This window comes from Vulpes lagopus, chromosome 6 (assembly GCF_018345385.1).
Source record: "Vulpes lagopus strain Blue_001 chromosome 6, ASM1834538v1, whole genome shotgun sequence".
NCBI classification, from domain to species: domain Eukaryota; kingdom Metazoa; phylum Chordata; class Mammalia; order Carnivora; family Canidae; genus Vulpes; species Vulpes lagopus.
In genome coordinates, this window is record NC_054829.1 from 107,846,310 (window position 1) to 107,859,762 (window position 13,453).

Genomic DNA, 13,453 nt, shown 5'->3' on the forward strand with positions numbered 1-13,453 from the left:
CTGAACTCACTTTGGCTGAAGTCAATGATAAAGGCTACCATACAGCCACTTGAAAGGGCGCCTTTGGGAAAATATATCCTAATTTAAGCCAAAGAGTCAATAACATATATATGCTCATATTAAGGAAACATAGAAAGAAATTGAAATTAATCAGAAATATGGTGTCATAATGCTTATTTGCTCAAGGGAAAAAGGGCTTTGAATGATTTCCTCAAAGGAGTTATTGTTTTGAGAACTAACAATCTAATAATCAAGGAGGACTCCCTTGTGAGGAGCATTCTAGAAAAATACTCTGAGGCTCCCAGCTAGTGCAACAAAAAATATTTGAGAATGTTCCTGGGGGGCAATGACACCAAGAGGAGTCATTGTAAGCTATTAGCTGGGAGTTGCTACCCACACCCATGGCCAGTCAACTGTACAGAAGAACAGAATTGAGATAGAAGAGAAAATCCAAGAGGAGCTATCTCTAACCCTTCATGCAGCTAGAGCATCTTTTGTTATTCTTCTCACTGAGAAGAAAATTAAGTCTACCAGAAAACAAAAGAAAACAAACAAAAACTAGTTAAATTTGCATTACAGAACTCAAGCCAGTTATTTAGACTCAGAAGGATAAATTAGAATTCCTATCCCCGGCCTCAAGGGACTCTGCCCCATCAAAGGAGCTATATGAAGTGGTATCCATGATAATAATAATAATAATAACAACAACAACAACAACAATAATAACAATGATAGTATATAACATTTATTGAACATTTGCTGTACGTAAGTCACCATGTTTGGTGTTTATATTCATTTTTTCACTTAAAACTTTCAAAAATCTAGTAAGAATTTTTTCTTCTTATATATAAAGAAAGAAGTCTAGAGAGTTTAGATCTATAAAATGCTAGAAAACAGAATTTGCTTTGAGTTTTCTTGAGTTATAAGCCAGTACTTAAACTTGCAAACAATTCTCTCACAACAACCCTCCTTTTCTAACAGCTATTGGTGTTATAGAGAACTTTTGCTTCTTTTGTTAGGGGCAGAAACCTAACTCAAACAGGTAAAGCATAGATCCTATTGAAATGCAGATTCTGATTCAGAAGGCCTGAGGCAAGGCCTGAGGTCCTACATATCTAGCAAATTCCTAGGTGATGTCAAAGACCACACTTTAAGTAGCAAAGCACTAACCTTTCCATGCATTACCCACATATATTTAATGTGGTAGATGCTCTAAAGCTTAGGACTCACCAACAGGAATGAATGCAATCTTGCAGGCTTGTCTGAGTATGATGCCTTCTCAGGACCAGCTGTGTCCCCGCCGCAACACTGAAATAGCAGAGGTGTTGCACGTCAAGATCGAGACATATTGGCAGAACTCTGTGATAAAAACACTTTACAATTTCATAGCACCTTTCATTCCAAAGTGTTTCAGAAGCTATATACATTCAGCACCACAGAAAGATGATAGAGGCAGCAGTCTCCATGGGGTGAAGGAGGTGTCAAGGGATGGAGTGGGAGTGGAGGAATAAGTAAACCAAGGACAGTGGGACATTTCTCTATTAAAGGCAACACAACACCAAAATATTTCCAATGGGAAAAAAATCTTAAGGTTCATGTTCAAAGAATGATAATGTATAGGTTAATGTTCAGAATCATTTTCATAGGATCATCTTCTCTCAATAAATTGCCTATCATATGGGTATTCTGTGAGCACAGAGAAAAAGAAAAGAAAATCAGAAATGAGCTAAACAAGAGTATTAAAGATATCAGGAAATCTGTAAGGTCTGAATCCAATAACTCCAACTTGTATAGACTATCTCAGAATTCTTAATTAAACAATCAAGTCCTAAAATCTTAGAGGACAGTTTTCCATAATATATTCTCTGGTATGGGAAGTAGCTTTTTGTTTGCAGAGCATTTAGTAAAGAAATGAGTTTTCTAAGTATTACAAAATGCAAACATCTAACTTAACCTTAATGTACCTGGATGACAATGTGGATAGTTTGTATATATTCTGGAAAGGAGGGGAAAAAAAGGTCATTTTATGACAGAAGTTGGAAATGGAACTTTTTAATGACTCCTAGAGTGTTTGCCTTTAAAAGAAATCCATTTTCTAGCGCTGCTGTTTCCTATTTGTTACCAGGGACTCTTGGGGGGCTTCCAGTGTTGGAAAGAGTTCTATTTTCACTTCTGCTGGCTCCTGTGACTACATCCAGATGATAAATGAGGACCCACAAGCTCCCAAAAGAGTTTCAAAGAGTCTGTTCTCCAGGCAGTCTGTGGCTACCTGCCAGAGAAGCACATACCAAATTAAAAGGGCGAGGAGAGAAATTCCTTGGTATTTCATATTTCCTGGGGTTTCCAATGAACTCATTGCATTGGTCTTCTCTGTGAAATATTTTAGTAAATGTGCTTATTTATGAACATTCACAAAAACCTCAAGATAACAAGGAAAAAGAGAACAGGGATTCTTAGACCAGAAATCCATCTTACCACTCTTTTTTATTTGCTATCCTCCTGTCTTTTCTCCTCCCACTTTCACTTGAAACAAGGTGGTGAAAACTTTCCTCACCAGCAGATAACAGTGGTCACTCCATCAGGAGAATGTAATCTTGAATCACTGTTACTGTTTTGTCAGAGAAAAAATCATGCTACTCATATCCCACAAACATATGTTTCCTTTAGGAAAAATCATTAAAATAGCCTGTTACTCTTGTGCCCTCACACTGTAATTCTAGGCCACAGGCAAAGTTCTGCTCAAAAGCCTATTTTTATAAATGATGAAAAGTAATGGATGCTTCTGGTTATCTCTCAGAATTTTGTCAGTTTCACAACTAGAAATGATGCTGCCAGGCTCACTCCAAAGGAAGCTGGTGGTGAAGTGTAGGCTTCAGATAAGGATTTACACTGAGACTCTAACTCCAGAAACTGCACAAAAGATTACAGATATGAAACAGGCAAAAAGAAAGGTACAGTCATAAAATTAGGTATTGCAATCATGCAGATAAATGAGTATGTTCCATTTTGATTTGCTGTGTATTCGACAGTAGTGCAGGAACAAAACTGATTATACACCTTATGAACACCTTCTAAGGCCAGCTTGGAATAACAAGATAAAAAGAAAGGAAAGTTAAATGGCATATTTTAAGCAATGAAGTCTTTGGAATTATATCCTTTTTTGACTTACTGATAGTCCATTTATTTTTCAAAGATTTAAGTTGGCTCAACATTTAATTAATGTCAACTACATAAATATGAATTGAGGGCTTACTTCATCCAGGCACAGTTCTAGGAATTGGGGATTCTTAGCAATCAAGACAAATATGCTTTTGCCTCTCAAAGTTTACTGTCAAACACTTCAGTCTGATTGAGTATGAAGAATATAACTGTCCCAGTATGAGCTACTGCAACTATAACAATACTATTGAGACCTTTATGATCCTTTCATCTCATCTACTACTTTTTAAACACATATTTATTGAGTGGAAATATTTATCTTTAACACAAAATTTGCCATATCAGTCTGTACAATCTGTAAAATCTAACAAGTTTTCTTCTGCTGTCTGAGTCCATACTCATTAAAGACATCTTAACATGGATAATAAACATATTCAGAGCTCAGATGAACAGTTTAGTATAACTGAAATTAACTCCAAAAACACCTACTGACTGTCTCTGAAGTTTAAAGCATATTATATGCCCCCTCCTAAAAGGAACACAAAACCAGTCAAGACATGGTGCCCACTCTTAGGCTATTTCGATGACATTCAGGAAATATTTACATGAAGAACAGGAATAGAAAGTAGAATGAGGTGGACACTATAACATAGATTTAAACCTATGCTCTAGGTATATGTGATATCAAAGGTTATCTTTAGCTAAGACAGCTGGAGATCTCTACAGAAGCTGTAATTGCAAGAATGCCATAAAGAATGAATTAATCTCCTCAGGCACACTGGGTGAGGGCAGAAGAGTACAATGGTTAAAAATTGGCAACACACAGTGATGGTCAGAATTCTGGCACTCTTTGTTACTAGTTATATGACTTGGTCTAGTCTCTCATCTATGAATAAGGATAATGTAAGAGTATATCATAAAGGAATGCCTGAGTGGCTCAGTGGTTGAGACTTCCGGTCGGGGCATGATCCTGAAGTTCCAGGATCGAGTCCCACATCAGGCTCCTTGCATGGAGCCTACTTCTCTCTCTGTCTGCCTATGTCCTGTCTCTCTCTGTCACTCATGAATAAATAAATAAATAAATAAATAATCTTTTTTTAAAAAAAGTATATCATAAGGATGCTATAAATATTAAATACAATGATTCATGTAAAGTGCTTTACACAGTACCTGTTACATTAATGCTCAATAAATATTAGTTTCTATTATTATTATAGAGTAAGAGTAAAGGAAGAGAAGCAGGAAGGTATAGATTATGCTTAAGGAATAGCTGAAGAGGTACATGCAGGGCTGATTGAAAAACAGACCTTGAGAGATAGATAATTGAGGGCCTCAAAATACAAGAAAAGTAACATGGCATTTATTATGTAAGCAATAAAAAAAAACCCAAGAATTGGGCATAAAGGAGTAAGTGACATAACCAAACAATAATTAAATTGCATTTCACTCTTACAAATTTTAATTTATTTCTAAAGCCTTTTTAAGATGAATAGCTGTACAAGATCAGGATTTTGAGTAGTGCTAATAATAACTACTATTCACAGAGCACTTAACATACAAAACATTTTGCTTAGTACTCTGCAAATTTTTTATTTAATCTTTACCCCAAAAAAATCAAAATATAAGAGAAGAAAAACTAAGGCTCAAAGAGGTTTTTAAAAAGCCCAGAGTCACACAACTAAAAGAAAAGTGAATATTATGAAATAATAAGTCCTTCAACAAACTTAATAGCATGGCCCTGGTTTGTTCTATCCTAATACACATCACACATCATTTTATTTGTCTGCTTAATTGTCTGCTACCTCCACTAGACTGAAAGTTCCTTGAATTGAGGATTGTACATCAGTCACTATTATGATTTAGGCAATTAACAACCATGTTGTGAATAAATAAGTAAATGGATAAATGTAATTTTATGACAAGGAAGGCAAGGAAGGTAGCGCCAAGGGCTCGTTGCTAACTTGTAGAAGGCCCTGGACTCTGCGTCTGCGCCGAGACCACCTCCTCCACCTCCTCCTCCTCCAGCAAGGAGATGCACATAGCCCTCTCCACTATACTAGTTTGGCCGGCTCCCAACAGTGTCAGCCACTATTTGAGAGAAGAGGAATGTTTATATTTTTGAGTCCATATATTTAAAATCCAAGATCGAGAAGGAAATTCTATATTCCTGTGATTACCAAATTAGAGTCAGTTAAACATAAAAAGATGAAACCGTCATATTTTTTCCCATTGTTTTACTCATACAGATGTTCTTTTTTTTTTTTTTTTTTATGATAGTCACACAGAGAGAGAGAGAGAGAGAGAGAGAGAGAGGGAGGGAGAAGCAAGCTCCATGCACCAGGAGCCCGATGTGGGACTCGATCCAGGGTCTCCAGGATCGTGCCCTGGACCAAAGGCAGGCGCCAAACCGCTGCACCACCCAGGGATCCCCATACAGATGTTCTTAAGGCTGACATTCCTGGTATCGTATAATGATTGAATGTATCTAAATCGTAATAATTTAAAATTGACAAACGTAATCTTCGTAGATTTACAAAACTGTTATTAAAAGCTTCTTGAAGAATCTAGATTTCTATTATTTATTTCTTTTCAACTAGTAAGGATTTCTATGTAAATGTAATGGAAAATCTTTAATCTTAATAAAGTATCTTCCAATTGCATGTAAAAAAAATGACAGAATTTTCCTTAAATGGCATATTTATAAGCTTCATCTGACTTATTGCAACCCTGCTAGAGCTGTTTCTAGAATATATGTACAGTTTATATTTTCAATTTTTAAACTTCATAATACAGAATAGTTTTAGGAATTTTTCTGGTCTCATTAATGTAGTAGACCCTTTAAAATATAACAAAACAAGACTTTCAGAGTCTTTGTATTTGTATTTGTTAGTGCGTCTTGATTTGTGCCATCAACAAGTTCATGTTTTTTGGTTAAATAATTTACATTATTCTAGACAAGGGAAGTTTCAAATTTCTATTCTTTGAGTAATCTTTTCCATGAAAAGGAAAAAAGTTATTTCTTAAAACTAGACTACATGTAGAGTCTTCTAGAGTCAATTTGACCCATATTCAGCCCAAAGAAGAAAAAATACAAAACAAAAATAGAAACATGAAACACAATAACTCTAAAAATGGGCAATCAATAAAGTTAAAAAGAATACAAACACTTCAAATCATTTAAGTATGGGTTTTGTCTGGCTGACTGATGTTAATTCTCTGGCTCTAAACTAACATGACATAAACAGAAGTTTTACTGTCATTTCTTCAATACATTGAAACTGATACTATCTGTTAAACATTACTATGGATAATCTTAAATGGTTTGCAATTTAAAGGAGGAAAGCCCGTAAGATATTTGATTTTTCCAGAAGATTTGCAACCCAAATAGCTTTTTCTCTTTGGTTCAGCATACAAAATGTGAGGCTTATGATGATTCATAAAGGCTAATGGGTAGCTAGAAAAATCAAGTTCTAGGATTTTTAAATTACCAAGAATAATCCAGACAGAAAATATGCATGTAAATGTATCTGGATTGGGTGATTACCAAAGATTTTAATTTCTATATTAGGATTTCATTATCTTCCATGTTTTCTACAGTTGTAATAAAGAGTCTGATTCCATTAATGATGTTTGACTGTTGACAGCTTTTAAGGTCAATTTCTGCCCCTCAGATAGGCAAGCTTTTAAGAAATCCCAGATGCTGATTTCTTTGGTGCCAGTGGGAAGTTCAAACCACACAATCCCTGGGCCATCCACAGGAACCCACACCCTAAACCCATCCCCTAACTACAGTAAAAGCTAAGCCAGTCTCCCTTCCCTGCTCTTTCAAACTATCTCTGGGTCTCCTTGGGAGCCAACTCTGCACTTCCCAGAAAGTTTATTTGCAAATAACAAACCTTTTCATACCCACTTGGTTCATGTGTGGTATCATCAGTCTCAACAACAGAATCAAATTTTGGGTTAGAGTTCGTTCACTTCTACAAAGTGGGCAACAACTATCAATGTATATTATTTTCATAATTTAAAAGGTACATAAAAAATGAATAAAGTTTAGGGGCCCCTGGCTGGCTCAGTTGGAAGAGCATGTGACTCTTGACTCTTGACCTTGGGGTTCTTATTCGAGCCCCATGTGGGGTGTAGAGATTACTTAAATAAATACAACTTTTAAAAAATGAACAAGGTTTAAGGGTGTTGATAAACTTTATCAGTCTATGCCATGTCTTTCATGCACACACACACACACACACATACACATAAAGCAAAATAAAATATATGACACTTTTCAGTGTATATTTCCCAGATATTTTGCAAAAATATTTTACATCAGATCATGGAAGAAATTAAACTACTACTTTCAAATACTCTGTGGAAACATTATATGGTGTGAATGAATAACTGACAAATGGACAGTGAGGAAACTTTAATAAGTATATTATGAAAATAAAGGTATTTAAAGTAAACTTTTATCAAGTGCTATTGTGAACTAGGCTCAGTTATAAAAGCTTTATATGTATTTATTTCTATAGCACTCACAATAACCATATGCAGTAGATATTTCAGGATTCCATTTTACAGATGGAGAAACTAAAGCCCAAGGAGATAAGTAACTTGCTTAAGATCACAAAGCTAGTAAGTGGAAGAGGTGAGATTTGAAAAATCAGAAAACATGCTTCCACAATTACATACCATAAAATATCTCCTAAACCACCTCTTCCCTAAAATTGAATAAAACTGATTATTACGGGGTGCTTCAAGATGATACTGTAGGAAGATCTTGAACTCACCTTCTCCCACACACTCAACCTACAGTTACATATAGAATAAATTCCCTTTGAAAAACATATGAAAACTAGATGAACACCTTCTTCACAACAAAAAGTAAAATCAAGATGGTTAGGAAAGAAAGAGATGTAGTCTTGCCAAACCCTCCCTCCACCCCACACACAGCATCCCTCAATCAGGAGGGATCTCACAAACTGAAGCTTCTCTCTAAGGAGTGAGGGGTTTTTGCCCCCTAGGCACTCCAACCCAGGACCTACAATGGAGAAATGAGACTCCAAAACATCTTGTTTTGAAACCAATAGGGCTCACATCCAGGAGACCCAAAGGGCAGTAGGGAACTGAGAAACTTCTCCTAAAGGGCTTGTGTACAGACTCACTCACACCAGGGACCAGAGCAAAATCAGCAGTTTGCAAAGCACCTAGACTGTATGTGAAGATGATTCATCTGGTAATCTTATCGCATCTGCCAGAGGGGCAGGGGTCTGTTGGGACACTCTCCAGAATTGGAGACACTGGCAGGCACCATTTTTGTGCTCTCCCTCTACCATGATAATTTTGATGGATGTGCCCAGACCCTGTGCTCTTCCACTGCCTCACTAAAAAAATAGGTGCATCCTAGCCCTGTATTTTCCTAACTCCCTATTAAAGCAGGCAGCCATGCCCCAGCCCTGCACTCTCCAACTGCCTTGTTAAAGTCAGAGAGCATGTGCAGTCCACAGTAAGAGATGCCCCTTTATCACCTGGCTCTGGTGGCCAGGAAGAGACTTGCATACCTGAGTACCATAGGACTATAACAATCAGAAAGACCATTTTTGGCAGACTACCATCCCAGGGCACCATAAAGACAACAAACTGAAACACACCTCCAGACTTTTTGTTAAAAAAAGGCATATTTACTTTTTTGGACCTTCAACCTGAGAGGCAGACTTCAGATTTGCCACATATCCATAGGTTACAAAAGTGCTCTTATGGAATGTAGAGGGAGGGACACCATCTTTGTGCTCCTCCTTGGCCTCATTACAACTCACCAGTGTCTCCCAGAAAGGAGCTTATACATTTGTCTGAAGCTCAAATTTTTGCCACTATCGCCCAGGAGACATCTCTAGATTGGTCTGATCTGGAGACTGGCAGAGTATGATTGTGGTACCAAGGAACTATATGTATTTGTTTATTTTAAAAGCTCCTGCCCAAGGTTCTGGATTCCAATTAGCCTAAAAGTAGGTGCTGACTGAGAGTCCTCTTTTTGGAACACTGACAGATTTTGGAACACCCTCAACAACTGGGAACTGTTAAGAATAAGTCAGACTGCTTAGACAATTTACAAAGATTTGAGAGACAACCAAGAGCCAGGGCAATGTTAAAAGATAAGGTCCACCTCCTACAGAAAGCCAATTCTTAAAGACTGGAAGAGATAGCTGTTTCCTAGTACATAGAAACAAACACAGAACCAAGTGAAATAAGGAAATGGAAGAATATGTTCTAAACAAAGCAACAAGATAAAACTATAAGGGAAGGCCTTAATGAAATAGAGATAAATAATTTATCTGATAAAAAGTTCAATGGTCATAAAGATGTTCATGGAATTTGGGAGAAGAATGGATAAACACAATGAGAACTTCAACAAAGAGATAGAAAATATAAGAAAACACCAAACAGAAGTTATAGATCTGCCTTCAGTTCTTAATACTGAACTGAAAAATACATTAGAGGGGTTCAACGTCAGACTAGATGAAGCAGAAGAAAGAATTGGTGATCTATAAGACAGAGGAAGGCAGCTCACACAAACAGAACAGAAAAAAAAATTTTTTTTAATGTGAAGATACCTTAAGTGACTATAGAACAATATCAAGCAATATAACATTTTCATTATAGGAGTCCCAGAAGGAGAAGAGAGAGAGAAAACAGAAGAAAATTTATTTGAAGACATAATGGCTGACAGCTCCCCTAACCTGAGAAAGGAAAAGACATCCAGATCCAGGAAACCCAGAGAATTCCAAATAAAATGAGGCCCAAAAAATCCACACCAAGACACATTATAATTAAAATATCAAAAGTTGAAGGTAGAGAAAAAAATCTTAAAAGTAGCAAGAGAAAAGCAAGTTGTTACCTACAAAGTAACCTCCACTAGACTGAGCAAATTTTTCATCAGAAAGTTTGCAGGCCAGACAGGAATGAAATGATATATTCAAAGTTTTGAAAGGGAAAAACTTCCAACCAAGAATATTTTACCCAAAAAGGTTATCATTCAGAATTGAAGGATATGGTTTCCCAAACAAATGAAAGCTACAGGAGCTCATCACCACTAATCTAGCCTTAAAAAATGCTAAAGGTACATCTTCAGCTGAAAAGAACATTAATTAATAGCAAGAAAATATATTAAAGTATAAATCTCACTGGTAAAGGTAAATATATAGTAAAGGTAGTGAATTAATCAGTTATGAAGCTAGTGTAAAGGTTGGAAAGCAAAAGTAGTAAAATAGCTATAATTACTATAATCAGTTAAGGGATACACAAAATTTTAGAATGTAAAATGTGAAATCAAAATATAAAACATAGGTAGGGAGACTCAAAGAGTACAGTTTTAGAATGTATTCAAACTTAAGTGTCTAGTAACTTAAAATAGAGTAATTAAGCTATTATATGTAAGTTCAAGATAACCAAGAAAAACTTATAAAAGAAGAAGAAGAAGAAGAAGAAGAAGAAGAAGAAGAAGAAGAAGAAGAAGAAGAAGAAGAAGAAGAAGAAGAAGAAGAAGAAGAAGAAGAAGAAGAAGAAGAAAGAAGAAGAAGAAGAAGAAGAAGAAGAAGGGAGGAGGATGTGGGAGGAGGGGAGAGAGGGGGAAGAGGAGGAGGAGGGAGTAGAGGAAGAGAAGAAGAAATGTATAAATTCCTAGAAACATGCAAAAATCTCCTAAGATTTAATCATGAATAAATAGAAATTCTGAATAGGCCATTTAGTTCTAAGGAGATTAAATCAGTAATCAAAAACCTCCCAAAAAACTAAAGTCCAGGACCAGATGGCTTCACTGGCTAATTCTAGCAAACATTTAAAGAAGATTTAATATTTATTTTTCTCAAACTCTTTCAGCAAATTGAAGAGAGTGTTCTTCCAAATTCATTTTATGAGGCCAGCATTACCCTGATAACAAAATCAGACAAGGACACTACAAAAGAGAAAAATGCAGACCAATATTCTTGGTGAGCTCAAATGAAAAAATCCTCATCAAAATATTTGCAAACTGAATTCAACAATACAGTAAAGGAATCATTTAGTATGATCAAGTGAGATTTATTCCAGGGAAGCAAGGATGGTTCTACATCCATAAATCATCAGTATGATACACCACATTAACAAAATTAAAAAGAAAAACCATATGACCATCTCAATAGATACAGGAAGAGTATTTGACAAAATTCAACATCCATTTATATAAAATCTCTGAACAAAGTGGATATAGATGGAATGTACCTCAATATAATAGAGGCCATATACAACAAGCCCACAGTTAACAACATACTCAGGAGTATGAAGCTGAAAGCTTTTCTTCTAAGATTGGGAACAAGACAAAGATGCTCACTCAACATTTTTATTCAACAGGGTATTGGAAGTCTTAGACAGAGCTATTAGGCAAGAAAAAGAAATAAAAGGCTACAAACTGGGAAAGAAGTAGTAAAATTGTCACTATTTTTGTGGACATGATTTTACTTATAGAAAACCATAAGAGACTCCTAACTATAGGGAACAAACTCAGGGTTGTTGGAGGGGAGTTGGGTAGGGGATGGGGTAATTGGGTGATAGGCATTAATGGGGGCACTTGATGTAATGAGCACTAGGTATTATATGTAACTGATGAATCACTAAATTCTACCCCTGAAACTAATAATCCACTATATGTTAACTAACTTGAATTTAAATAAACTTTTAAAAAAAGAAGATAAAACCTTAAAGACTCTATAAAAAAAAAGTTTAAATAAATTAATTGAGTAAAATTACAGGGTATAAAATCAACATACAAAAATATGTTGCATTTCTATACACTAAGAATGAACTATCAGAAAAAAAAATAAGAACACAATTCCATTTAAAATTGCATCAGGGGAGGAGGGCGGGTGTTGGAGGGGAATGGGTGACGGGCACTGAGGTGGACACTTGACGGGATGAGCACTGGGTGTTTTTCTGTATGTTGGTAAATTGAACACCAATAAAAGTTAATTAAAAAAAAATAAAAAAAAATAAAATTGCATCAAAAAAATAAAATACCTAGGAATAAATTTAACCAAAAAGATGAAAGATCTGTCCACCAAAAACTCTAAAACACTGATAATAGGTATCAAAGAAGACACAATTAAAAAGAAAAGAAGAAGAAGACACAATTAAATGGAAAGATATTCTGTGCTCACAAATTGGAAGAGCTAATGCTATCAAAATATCCATGTTACCCAAAGCAACCTACACATTCGAAGCAATCTCTACCAAAATACCAATGGGATTTTTCACAGAACCAGAACAAATAATTCTAATATTTGTGTGGAACTTCAAAAGACCCCGCATAGTTAAATCAATCTTGAGAAAGAACAATACAAGAGGGCATCATTTTCCCTGATTTCAAACTATACGACAAAGTTAAAGTAATCGAAACATGATTTGGCATAAAAGCAGACACACAGATCAACAGAACAGAATAGCAAAACCAGAAATATACAGTCAATTAATCTGAGACAAAAGGGAAATATTTATAATGAAAAAAAGACAGTCTCTTTAATAAATGTCATTGGAAAAGCTGGATAGCCCCACACAAAAGAAAGAAACTAAACTATTGTCTTACACCATCACAAAAATTAACTCAAAATAGGTTAAAGACTTAGACTTCAGGCAGCCCAAGTGGCTCAGTGGTTTAGCACCGCCTTCGGCCCAGGGTGTGATCCTAGAGACCGTGGATTGAATCCCACATGGGGCTCCCTGCAGGGAGCCAGCTTCTCCCTCTGCCTGTGACTCTGCCTCTCTCTCTTTCTCTCTCTCTGTCTGTCATGAATAAATAAACAAAATCTTAAAAAAAAAAAAAAAAAGACAAGACTTCACCATAAAATCTAAATCATAAAGTTTCTAGAAGAAAATATAGTTGATAATCTCCTAGACATTGGTCTTGGTGATATATTTTGGGATTTAACTCTAAGAGCAAAGGCAACAAAAGTCAAAATAAATAAGTGGGACTGCATAAAATTAAAAGCATCTGCACAGCATGAAGAGGCAACCTGTTTAAAGGGAGAAGATATTTGCAAATCATATATCTAAAAAGGGTTAATATCCAATATATATAAATAACTCATATAACTGAATAGCAAAAAGATAAGATTTTATGTATTTATTTTTAAGATTTTATTTATTCATGAGAGACACACAGAGAGAGGCAGAGACATAGGCAGAGGTAGAAGCAGGCTCTCTGGGGAGACCCTGATGGGAGACTCAATCCCAGGACCCCAGGATCACAACCTGAGCCAAAGGCAGATGCTCA

At 35.8% G+C, this 13,453-nt stretch overlaps 1 long non-coding RNA gene across 8 annotated transcripts in view; it reads right to left on the bottom strand.

The window, feature by feature from the left end:
* LOC121493154 overlaps window positions 1-13,453 on the bottom strand; it is a 399,396-nt gene that overhangs the window by 164,869 nt on the left and 221,074 nt on the right. For all 8 annotated transcript variants that reach the window (XR_005988392.1, XR_005988389.1, XR_005988391.1 and 5 more), the window contains exon 2: window positions 1,231-1,308. This is a non-coding gene — a long non-coding RNA (uncharacterized LOC121493154). The remainder of the gene's footprint in view (window positions 1-1,230; window positions 1,309-13,453) is intronic.